Source organism: Pristis pectinata, chromosome 5 (genome assembly GCF_009764475.1).
Source record: "Pristis pectinata isolate sPriPec2 chromosome 5, sPriPec2.1.pri, whole genome shotgun sequence".
NCBI lineage: Eukaryota > Metazoa > Chordata > Chondrichthyes > Rhinopristiformes > Pristidae > Pristis > Pristis pectinata.
The window spans coordinates 11,592,183-11,605,184 of record NC_067409.1 but is presented as its reverse complement, the minus strand read 5'-3'; the positions used below and the strand labels follow the sequence as shown (position 1 = coordinate 11,605,184).

Sequence of the window (13,002 nt, the reverse complement as noted above, 5' to 3'; positions counted from 1 at the left end):
TGGTCTAACAGCAAGCACACTTCAACAGGTATATCATGATAAAGGGTTATCCCAAATGTATACCCCCTTCTCACCCCTCCCATCACCTCCCACCTCCCACCTCCCCCTTCTCCCCTCACCCACCTCCTCCCCCCGCCCCCTCCTCTCCCCCACCCCCCTCCCTCACACCCCCCCTCCCCTCACACTCCCACCTCCCTCCCCTCACTCCCCTCACACCCCCACCTCCCTCCACACTCCCCACCTCCTCCCCCCTCCCACCCCCCACCTCCCTCCCTCCCCCCACACCCCCCACCTCCCTCCCTCCCCCCACACCCCCCACCTCCCCTCCCCCTCCCTCCCCCCCAACCCCCACCTCCCCTCCCCCCCCCACACCCCCCACCTCCCTCCCCCCTCCCTCCCCCCCAACCCCCACCTCCCTCCCCCCCCACACCCCCCACCTCCCTCCCACCTCCCTCCCCCCCAACCCCACCTCCCTCCCCCCCTCCCTCCCCCCCAACCCCCACCTCCCTCCCCCCTCCCTCCCCCCCAACCCCCACCTCCCTCCCTCCCCCCACACCCCCCACCTCCCTCCCCCCCTCCCTCCCCCCCCCACAACCCCCACCTCCCTCCCCCATCCCTCCCCCCACACCCCCCACCTCCCTCACCTCCCTCCCCTCACACCCCCACCTCCCTCCCCCCTCCCTCCCCTCACACCCCCACCTCCCTCCCCCCTCCCTCCCCTCACACCCCCACCTCCCTCCCCTCACACCCCCCACCTCCCTCCCCCCTCCCTCCCCTCACACCCCCCACCTCCCTCCCTCCTCCCTCCCCCCTCCCTCCTCCCTCCCCTCACACCCCCCACCTCCCTCCCCCCTCCCTCCCCTCACACCCCCCACCTCCCTCCCCCCTCCCTCCCCTCACACCCCCCTCCCTCCCCTCACACCCCCCACCTCCCTCCCCCTCCCTCCTCCCTCCCCCTCCCTCCTCCTCCCTCCCCTCACACCCCCACCTCCCTCCCTCCCTCCCTCCCCTCACCTCCCCCCCACCTCCCTCACCTCCCCCCCCCCTCCCTCACCTCCCCCCCACCTCCCTCACCTCCCCCCCACCTCCCTCACCTCCCCCAGCCGGCTCGGGGATCCGGTCGGTGCCGCTGCCCCCCGTGCCTCAGACTGGGCCCGGCAGCCGGTACCACCCCGTTACTCCCCATGCGAGGGGGGAGGACGTCGACCCGCATTACCTGGGCACCGCCGCGGTCGAGAGGCCACAAGACAGCACCTCAGCTCAGCGCCGCCGTTGGTTTGACTACCCACGTGACCCAAATACGGAAGGCCACCAGACGTGTCGTGACGTCACGACGCCGCCTGCGTAAAATCGCGCGGCTGGAGCGGACGTCCAGAACGTTCAGTCGGTGAACCGGCGTCGGTCGGTGTCGTCATAACGTCATTGGCCCGATTGAACGGTGAACGCCGCACGCCGATCCTGGCCCCGCCCATTCCCTGGTTCCAGGCTCCGCCCACTGCAAGGATGCTTGCCCCGCCCACTCACAGGTACCAGGCTCCGCCCACTGCAAGAAACCTGGCTCCGCCCATTCCCTGGTTCCAGGCTCCGCCCATTCCCTGGTTCCAGGCTCCGCCCACTGCAATCCTGGCCCCGCCCATTCCCTGGTTCCAGGCTCCGCCCACTCCAAGGATCCTGGCCCCGCCCATTCCTAGGTACTTGGCCCTGCCCTCCTCTGCTGATTCCAGGGTTATAGAGAGATACAGCATGGAAACAGGTCCTTCAGCCCACTCCGTTACACCATCTACCAACCACCTATCTGAAGTAATCCTACATTAATCCTATTTTTATCCTCCCCATGCGTTTGCCTCGTGGTCCTGGATTCCATCATTCTGAGGGGCAATTTACAGTTGGAAATTAACCTACCAACATGCACAGCTTTGGGATGTGGGGGGAAACTAGAGCACCTGGAGGACACCTATGTGGTCACAGGGAGAATGTGCAAACTCTACATAGACGGCACTAGAGGTCAACATTGAACCCGGTCCCTGGTGCTGTGAGGCAACAGGTCTACCAGTTGCACCACAGTGTCGCGCCTGTTCCTGAGTTCCTGGTCTTGCTCTTTTACCAATATGAATCACACCCATTCTCAGGTTTCTGGCCCTGCTCCCTCTGCCGATCCTGAGTCTGCTCACTCTCAGGTGTCCACCCCTGCCCCCTTTGTTGATCCTGGCCCCACCCATTCTTGGGACTCTGGCACCACGCGTTCAGCCAGTCCTGATCCTACCCATCCTTTTCTATACTCATTTGGGCAGTGTGGTGGCAGAGTGGTTAGTGCTGCTGCCTCTCAGTTTCAGTGACCTGTGTTTCAGTGAACTGCAGCAGAACATTCGAATTGGCCTGTGGTCAATGTTCCTCCCATCCACCTAACAAAGCCTCTGTGCTTAAAAACGTTTTATGCTTCCAACTCTGCTGCAAAGCCATCAATGTGATCCGTGAAATGTATTTCTCCTTGGAACTGGTTTATTATTGTCACATGTACAGTGAAAAACTTTGTTTGCATGCCATCCAGGCAGATCCTGCTATACATAGGTACATTAAGGTAGTTAAGGGAAAGCAGAATGCAGAGTATAGTGTTGCAGCTACAGAGAAAGTGCAATGCAGGTAAACAAATAAGGTGCAATGGCTGTGATGAGGTAGAATGGAAGATCAAGAGTTCATCTTTGGAGTATGAGAGGTCTGTTCAAGAGTTTGGTAACAATGAGATGGAAGCTGTCCTTGAGTCCAGTGGTGCATTCTTTAAAGCTCTTGTATCCTTTCCTGAGGGGGGGAGAAGAGAAAATGATCAGGGTGGGAGGGGTCCTTGATTATGTTGGCTGCTTTCCCAAGGCAGCGGGAGAGACAGAGTCAATGGCGGGGAGGCTGGTTTGTTTGATGGACTGGGCTACATTCACAACTCTCTGCAGTTTCTTGCGGTCTTGGGCAGAGCAGTTTCCGTACCAAGCAGTTGCCATATGGTTATAGATAGATGCTTTCTATGGTGCATCTATAAAAGTTGGTAGGAGTCATTGGGGACATGCCGAGTTTCCTCAGCCTTCTGAGGAAGTAGTGTCAAGGTGATTGGACCCTCAGCTGCTGTCTGAGCTGCTGTGCATTTCTTAAGAATGCAAGGAGAACAGGCTTGCTCCAATAATAAAGGATAGCAGGTAATTCAGAGAAAGGAACAAGGGACAAATGTACAGGAACAAAAACAACACTGGAAGAACTCAGCGGGTCAAGCAGTATCCATCTGCACTAGTGTTGCACTAGTTAAAGCAAAGTTAGTGTTGCTTACCTCACAACTCCAGTGACCTGGATTTGAAACTGACCTCAGGTGCTGGCTGTGTGGAGTTTGCTTGTGACCACTGTGTTTCCTCGAGGTGCTCCATTTCCCTCCCACATCCCAAAGATGTGCTGGTAGGCTCATGAAACTCAAAAAAGCTGCAGATGCTGAAAATCTGAAGTAAAAATCGAAGATGCTGGAAATGCTTAGCAGATCTGTCAGCACCTTACAAGAGGTCTTCAATTCAAAATTGAAGCTCAGTTTCTCTTTCCACGGATGTTGTCTGACCTGCTGAGTGTTTCTAGCATTTTCTGTTTTTATTTATGTTGGCTTGGATAGGGGATTGACGAACAGAAAACAGAGTGTTGGGATAAACGGGTTGTTTTTGGGTTGGCGAATCACCATAATAACTATCAGGGTATCCTAGGAACCAGTGCTAAAGCCTCAACTATTTACAATTTATACTAATGATTTCAGTGAAGGATCCAATTGTACAATGGACAAATTTGCTGATGGTGCATTCATCAGTGGTTTAATAAGTTGTGAGAAAGATGTTTAGCACCTGAAAAGGGATATGAATAGGTTAATTTTGTGGGCAAAAAGCTGGCAGATGGAGTGTAGTGTGTGGTTTTGAATTCTCAACACCAGATAACTGTGGAGCACATACATATACACACACACACACACACACACACACACACACACACACACACACACACACACACACACACACACACACACACACACGGGAGGTTAACCATTTTGGAAGGAAGAATGAAAAAGCAAATTATTATTTAAATATAGTGAATATGAAATATTGCAGTTCAGAGGGATCTGGGAGACATAGTGCATGAAATACAAAAGGTCATGTAAGGTACAGTAAGTGATTATGAACGCTAATTGTATGCTGGCCTTTATTGTAAGGGCTATGGAGTATAGAAGTAGGTAAGTTTTGATGCAAACTTCCAGGACACTGGTGAGACTGCCCTGAAGTACTACGTCCAGTTTTGGTCTCCATATTTAAAGAGGGATGTGCTTGCATTGGAGCCAGTGTAGAGAAGATTCACTGGATTGATTCCTGGATTGAAGGGGCTGACAAATGAAGACAGGTTGAGCAAGTTGAACTATACTCAGTGGAGTTTAGAAGATTGAGATGTGGACTTATTGAAGGATCTAAGATACTGAGGGGGAATTCATAGGGGGGATACTGTGAATATGTTTGCCCTGAGGTTACCTAGAATGATGGGGTATAGTTTCAGAATAAGGTGTCTTCCTTTGTAGATTGAGATATGGAGGAGGTTTCTTCTGTCAGCTGTGAATCTTTTGAATTTTCAACACCAGATAGCTGTGGAGCACGCACATTGAATATGTTCAAGGTGAAGATTGTTAGATATTTAAAGTATAAGTGAGTTGAGGGGTATTGGGAGAGTGCGGGAACGTGGTGCCGAGGCCAAGACTGGATCAGCTGTGATGTTATTGAATGGTGGAACGGACTCAAGGGGTTGATTGACCTGCTCCTGTTAGATTCAAGAAGAGTAATAGCCCATTGGCCCTTTGAACATGCATCAAGACCATGACCAACTTTCATCTCGCACCGTGTCATCCCATCCACACTTTTCCCATATCCCTTTAATCATTAAGAATTCAAAAATCTATTAACCTCTATTTTGAACATATCTGTAGGAGCAAACGAAAAGGCCACGCGGAGTTGGTGTTTGAAATAGTGGATGAGTTATTAAAACTGGTGTGCACCAGGAGACCAGTCAAAGCTGATCTACCTGAGCGCAAATTTGGTACAGCTTTTACATTCTCAGCTGAGAAGATCACACAGAAACTTGATTAATAGTAACCCCAGGTTTGGATAACAGAATGGTGGTTACAGAAAGACTTGATTAAGTAACAAACTAAGCCTTGATTATAGAATAAAATGATCACCCACAAGTTTAACTTAGTTAACAGTAGATTCAATTTTGTATTACAACAAAGGGTGCACTCTATAACATAATTAATGAAGTTCCTGAAGCTTGGGCGTCGTCACAGCTGTATTCCATGTTTCTACTCTTAGGCCTTGTCGGTGGTTCCCTGTTACCACATCAGCACAACCCACATCCCTACTTACTAGTTAATAGCCCTCACTATTATTTCCCCTACAACAGTCCCCTCTCTAGGCCCTTGGCCTAAGGTGGCCAATAGGGCCTAAAGATTAGATCTCTAACAGTACCTTTGTTTGGCCTTCCAAACAACTGTCCCTCTAATGCCAACACTTTAGCTGCCATTGCAGTACACACACTAACATAATAACAGTCGTTAAAACAATCAGCTGCACAGCAACGATAGTATGAGAGATAAGTTGAATCCAGGGACGAATTTGTACATTTAAATCCCAATTCCAAATACTGTCCCAAGAGGAGGGGTTTTCCAGAGCCACTTTGGCCCCACTGTCATGATCTGTTATCCTTTTCGACAGTACATCCCATTGCTAACTAATGACTTCCTTATCCTCCCGGATGATCTTTTCCCAATCAGCAGTAAAGTGTGGAATGGGCGGTAGTTCTGTGGTTACGTGCTTGTGTAATCCTTTGTCTATGTCACTACCATAAACAGTAAGCTCCAGCTCCAGCATCCCTTCTACAGCTGGCTCAGACAAGCTCTGCCCTGCAATCAGTTGAGATGTCACTGATTGCCACATTATAGTCAGATTACATTGCAACTGGCCCTTGTAGTATGCTCTTGCTGATGTTGCAATATAGTTGATACTGTTCACCAAGGTATACTTCAGGAAAGTTTCGTTACTAATAGGCAAAGTGGACAGGGAACAGTTATATGTAGCAAAACCACATTCAGTCAGGCCTCTTCGTACAATCTCCCCTGGACATCCCCAGTGATTTCCCCCTCTGGTGACATTGCATCAAGTTCACCCCTCTCGGACTCGTGTAACTCGAATGCATAAGCCGGTGGGTTGCTTGAAGATAAGATATCTTTATTACACACATGTACATCGAAACACACAGTGAAATACATCTTTTGCGTAGAGTGTTTTGGATAGCCCGCAAGTGTCACCACGCTTCTGGTGCCAACGTAGCATGCCCACAACTTCCTAACCCGTACAACTTTGGAATGTGGGAGGAAACCGGAGCACCCGGAGGAAACCCACGCAGACACAGGCAGAACATATAAACTCCTTACAGACAGTGGCCGGAATTGAACCTGGGTCGCTGACACTGTAATAGCATTACGCTAACCGCTACACTACTGTGCCCTGTTCCCCGACATTATGCACTCTCATAAGGGGGTACGTCTGATGGTCACCATGTCGGGGAAGGTGGAGGACTGCTGCAACGTACAGCGGACTCCTCTCATTTTTGCAGTCTCCCAGGACATGATTCGTCAGTTAGATCCCAAATATGGCACACAGAGGCGCCTTCACCCACCCATTCCTTCAGCTGGTTGTCTGATATCCAATCCGGGACTCTGTGCCTTCTAAATGTAGAATGTTTTTATCACTGTGTTGGGTGTCATTGTTCACTCTATCAATAACCTCGTTAGTTATGTTCTTTAATGGCTGCAGTAACTGGATAGTTTCCAACTCTACCATCCTTACCCTGCCTCAATAGGACAAACCCATCCAGAAACCCATGCAAGTACTCCCTAACCAACCTCCACATTTTCCATTGTGCACTTCCCCAGAACATCTGTTCCCAATTTACGCTCCCAAGTTCCTGCCTAATAGCATCATAATTCCCCCTCCCCAGGTGAAATACTTTCCCATATCGTCTGCTCCTATCCCTCTCCAAGACTATGGTAAAGGTCAAGGAGTTATGGTCACTATCTCCAAAATACTCTCCCACTGAGAGATCTGAAACCTGATCGGGCTCATTGCCCAGTACCTGGTCCAGTATGGCCTCTCCTGTAGTTGGCCTGTCCACATACTGTGTCAGGAATCCTTCCTGAACATACCTGACAAACTCCACCCCATCTATCCCCTTTACACTAAGGAGGTGCCAATCAAGATTAGGGAAGTTGAAATCACCCATGACAACAACCTTGTTATTTTTGCACCTCTCCAAAATCTGCTTCCCGATCTGCTCCTCAGTGTCTCTGCTGCTGTTGTGGGGTCTGTAGAATACTCCCAATAGAGTGATCGCTCCCTTCCTGTTTCTGACTTCCACCCACACTAACTCAGTGGATGATCCCTCCAGGACGTCCTTCCTTTTTATAGCTGTGACACTGTCCCTGATCAGCAAAGCCACTCCCCCACCTCTTTTACCTCCGCCCCTGTCCCTTTTGAATCATCTTATGATCTCTTTCAACTTCTGCTGAAGGGAACTAATTTGCGAATATATTTCTGCTATATGTAAAGTATTAACTGTGGACACACCCGCTGCATATCCTGCTCCTAACAACTCTGTCAAGCCCCTTGTCCTTCTCCGCTTTTCTGTCCTAAACTCACTGTGAGTGACTTGCCTACAGAGTAAATGTTGGAAAAGACAATCAGTACTGTCCCTGCAAAAACTAGGGAGTTGTAAAGCAGTCAGGTTAAAAACTACCTGCATGTGTCTGTAGCCTGGTACCAGAGTAACCCTTTCACCTGTATCTTCCATTGCTAACCCTATCCCCGCAGTGTACCTCTGGCCCTCGCTACACTGAGGTGCTCTTGTGGTAACAGGGGACCCCGCAGTGGTCGGTCCCCAAACAATGCATCCCTGTTGTGTTACCATACAAGTTTTGTTGCTGCACTTAAGTGTGAATAGTTTGTTGGTACTGTGACAAACATTAACATGGGGGTCCCCTTCTCGTGCACGCCCACTCCCCACCAGATGTCCCCCGAGTGCCGTGCAGTTTTCAAATGTCCATTTCACAGCACCGCCTGCTGTCACGTCCCCCGTGTAAAACCGCGCACAGCTGTAAAATCCCACAGCTGGTCGTTCTTCGTTATTCCCTTGATTTACAGCCCTAATTTTATTTGCTATCGAGAGAGAGCTCAAAAGGGTGACGCATCCAATTATCCAAATCCTTCTGGGCGTAGCTTGTCAGGTTCCACGCTTACTGTTCCTATGGAGATATGGTTTGCCTGGTTAAATCCTTCCTGCCCAAGGTATCTTTTCAGGTGGGGCCAGTGTTTCGACTTTGGCCCCTCCTTAGTTTCCACCAGGGCACTCATTTCTCCAGTCAAGGTTACCGTAAACATTCCCGTCCATCTGGTACAACCTTAACCATTACCTTACCTCCTGCTTCTGGCATGTTCCCCTTCACCTGGGCATTCTCGCGCCCCCAGTCTCGCACTCTGTCCCTATCAATGACTTCTCCTTTTACACCATGCAGACGACTGGCCAACTCCCGTACAAACTGGGTAATCTGGACCTTCCTGTTGCTGATCTCCAGTCCTCCTGTAATCGCATCCTCCTGTCGTTGCATAGCCCGTCCTCTCACCCATTCAGAAGGAGTGGCTCCTGTCCCATGAGCAGGGCTGGCTCGTAGTTTCATCAGCGCTGCTGGTAAGACCCCATACCAACTTTCCCCAGCCAGGGTTAGGGCCTTTGTTAGGCTCCCTTTTAGGGTGCGATTCATTCTCTCAACTGTGCCAGAACTCTGTGGTCAGTATGGGATGTGACCCCTAACAACATGCAGGCCCTCTTGATCACCTTCCCAGTAAAGTGTGTCCCTTGATCTGAACCAGGGCTGGTTGGTACTCCCCCACCTGGGTATTACCTCCTCAGCCAGCACATGGTGTGCCATCTCGGCACAGCAATCCCAACACGGGAATGCTTCCTCCTACCTAGTCAAGCAATCAATGGTCTCCAAGTAATGGCCCGGTGACGTCCATCTGAAGTTGCTCCCATCAGCCTTCAGGCCGTGCCTGGTGCCTTAGTCGGACTTTAACTGCTTTTCCTGGGGCACGCTGAATACATAGAACATAGAACAGCACAGCACACAACAGGCCCTTCAGCCCACAATGTTGTGCTGACATAGCTATTCTCCCCTGCCTACAGAATGCCCATATCCCTCTATTTTCCTCTCATTCATGTGCCCATCCAAGCCCCTCTTAAAAGCTCCCAATGAATTTGCCTCCACCACCCTATCAGGCAACACATTCCAGGCATCCAGCACTTTCTCAGTAAAAAAGCGTGCCCCTCACGTCTGTTCTGAACATACCCCCTCTCACCTTAAATGCATGCCCTCTGGTATTGGATTCCTCAATAATGGGAGAAAGATATTGCTTGTCCACCCTATCTATGCCCCTCATAATCTTATACACCTCCAACAGATCACCCCTCAGCCTCCGCTGCTCCAGAAAAGAGAGCCCAAGTTTGTCCAGCCTCTCCTGATAGCACATGCCCTCTAATCCAGGCAGCATCCTAGTAAACCTCCTCTGCACCCTCTCTAAAGCCTCGACATTCTTCCTATAGTGAGGTGACCAGAATTGCACGCAATACTCTAAATGCGGCCTAAGCAGAGTTCTGTTCTGTACACTGTTGGCAGAAGTTAGCAACATCTCTCCCCATCACCGGCCACCACCAGCGTCTTTCCAGCTGGGTCCTCACCTTATCCCGCCCTATGTGGCTGAACCATGGTAGGTTTTCAGAAAGGTATGTCTGATGCACTCTGAGCTACCATACGTTCACCTTCTCCCACATCCCATCTTCCTTTTGCACTGTTCCTGCCTGTTCCCAAATCTTCTTTTCCTCTGATGACGTCCCCTCATGTATCGCCTTTAAATCTTCCCCCTTTGCCTCCCTGACTGTCGCTACCTCTACTGGGATTGGACCAGATTCCTCCACAATCACCTTAGCTGCCCGATCAGCAAATGCATTTCCCTTTTGGTTGGGGGTGTCTGCCCTTAATCTTTATAACTGCCGCTTCCTGGGGCAGTTTAGCAGCTTCCTTCACCGTCTCTTCATGTTGTATATGTCCTCCTGATGAGGTCACATACCTTCTCCTTGCCCAGGCTGTCAGGTACTCCAAAAGCGTACCTGCTGTCTGTGAAAATGTTCACCCTTCATCCCTTTCCTAATTTAAGGGCTTCTGTTTAAGTCTTCAGTTCTGCCACTTGTGCTGACCTGTGGCCTGGGAGTTTATCCACAACAGCCCACCCCGTTCACGGAGAACCGTCATGGTACTTCCTAGACCCGTCTACAAACAAGGTCAACACATCATTCCCCTCCAAGGGCATTTCTCTTGTAACCGATTCCTCAGGCCCTTGCATTGGCTGCACGCGCCCATGTGGGGATCCATCCTGTCCTATCAAACTGGCTGGGTTAACCAAACTATCCTTTATTATCTGTACATCCTTGTCAGCAGGTACCAATACTTCTTCCCATTTCACTCGCCTGCTGTCGGACGCTGCCTGTAGTTTCCCTGTCCTCAGGAGAGTGAGGTATTGGTTTATTATTGTCACTTCTACCAAGGTACAGTGAAAAACTTGTCTTTCATACCGTTCGTACAGGTCAATTCATTACACAGTGCAGATACATTGAGTCAGTACAGACTGCATTGAGGTAGTACAGGTAAAAACAATAACAGTAAAGAGTAAAGTGTCACAGCTACAGAGAAAGTGCAGTGCAGGTAGACAATAAGGGGCAAGGTAGATTGTAAGGTCAGAGTCCATCTCATCATATAAGGGAACCGTTCAATAGTCTTATCGCTATGGGATAGAAACTGTCCTCAAGCCTGGTGGTATGGAAGACTAGCTGACCTATCAGAGTAAAAGGTTCTGATGCTCCAACAGCCCAAGTCGCACAGTCTACCGCTTGCATACACCGATACATTCCTGCAGCTACAGGGTCCCGTTCTACAGAAAAATATGCTACAGGCCACAACTTGTCACCATGTTCTTGACATACAGCAGCAGTATAAAACTCCCACTGGTTGTCACAAAAAAGATGCAAGGGTCTGTTCGTGTCCGGCCAACCCAAAGCCAGTGCTGCAACTAAGGTTTGCTTTAGATGCAAAAAGGCCAGTCTCCATTTAAATACATTCTCTTTCTTTTTGTATTCTTTATGTTAAATTGGATAACTTGTTTTTTCCACATTATATCTGCTAGACTCTTGACTGCTCATTTAACCTTTTCAGCAGATTCTGTTTTTAGATCTCAAGCAACTGAAGTATTTTGTCTGAATATTTATATTTTTGACTTTTAGTTTTATACTCTCCACTCGAAGGCAGATTTCCTTCACAGTCAGAGAGGTTTAACATAATTTCACTGTTTTTAATTCCATCCCTCAAAAATGAATCCCAGTGCCTAAGGTTTCTTATGACCTTGTTAATCTTGTACATTAAAGATAACTCTTGACCTCACAATCTACTTCGTCATGGCTCTTTCACCTTTTGTCTGCCTGCATTGCACTTTCTCTGTAACCGTAACACTATATTCTGCATTCTGTTATTGTTTTTCCCTCTTACTATCTCAATATATTTTGAAATGGCCTGTATGGATGGCTCGCAAAACTAAGTTTTTCACTGTATCTCAGTACATGTGACAATAATAAACCAATTCCAATTCCAGTCTATGGCAGTACTATCACTGATTTGTGTGTTTTTTTTCCATCATTTCCCTATGACATAGAAGGAGGTCATTCGGCCTATCAAGTCTATGCCAGCTCTCAGAGCAATCCCATCAATCCCATTCCCCCACTTACCTCCCTGTAACCTGTTCTCTCCCACATGCCCATCAATTCCCTTGGATTCTCCTACCACCATCTACACTAGTATGAGTTACGGTAGCCAATAACCACTACCAATCAGTACATCTTTGGGAACTGGGGGAAACTGGAACACTCGGGGGAAACCCGCGCAGTCTCAGGGAGAATGTGCAGACTCCACATAGAAGCACCAGAGTCACTGGAGCTGTGAGGCAGCAGCACTACCCACCCAGTCACTGTGTCTGTACATCTCAATTCCATTTCCCTGCTCTATCCATAGGGACGTCTATAATCTTCTAACCAAAGTGCACTACCTCCACATACATATTTAAATTACTTTGTTAAATATATGTCTATTTGCAAGTCTTTTATTTTCCAGCTTCCCTTCTCTTCAAATTTTAGAGGAGTGTTTCCATTTGGAAATTCTTATTATAAGTTGTGAACAATTAGTTTCACCCCAGTATTTTCTGGGCCACGAACCAGTTGATCCTGGATTACAAGCATTAGTTCTATCCCAGAATATTTCAAGTTACAAATCAGTGGCCATCTTAGCCTATTGTGGATTATAAATCCAGCTTTCTTTCCAGAACATCCAAATGACACCAAGTGAAAGCGAATTTTATGTGGAGTACTATTTTGTGTGTTTAGTACATGTGACCATAGACAAATTTCTACCTATTAATTCCGTTTCTCTCTCCATAGATGCTGCCTGACATACAGAGTAATCTCTTTCCTGCTGTTATTTCATTTCCAGCATCTGTAGTAGCTTGATCTTCCTTTGGATTGTCTGTTCTGTCTAAATTTATGTTATAAATATTAATCTGATCCTTACAAATGTCAATATCACTCTTTTAAAAAAGTAATATTCTGTATTATAAATACTGCTCCCTGCTCTGTGTATTCCCATTGCCTTAGGTTATATGTACAAATCTCACTAATGTTAAATCCAATGTAAGCAATATTGGTCTTATCCCCACCACTTTATAGATAATTTCTCTTGATACCATCTGATTTGGATCTAACTCAGGATCCAATGCATGCATTCTTTGATATAGAATTACTCTT

The 13,002-nt window shown here is 48.6% G+C and overlaps 1 protein-coding gene across 1 annotated transcript in view; it reads right to left on the bottom strand.

The window, feature by feature from the left end:
- Positions 1 to 1,388, bottom strand: part of LOC127570394 (NEDD8 ultimate buster 1-like) — a 37,453-nt gene extending 36,065 nt beyond the window's left edge. The window contains exon 1 of the mRNA XM_052015938.1: positions 1,217 to 1,388. The gene's annotated coding sequence lies outside the window, so the exon portion shown is untranslated. The remainder of the gene's footprint in view (positions 1 to 1,216) is intronic.
- Positions 1,389 to 13,002: the final 11,614 nt, after the last annotated feature.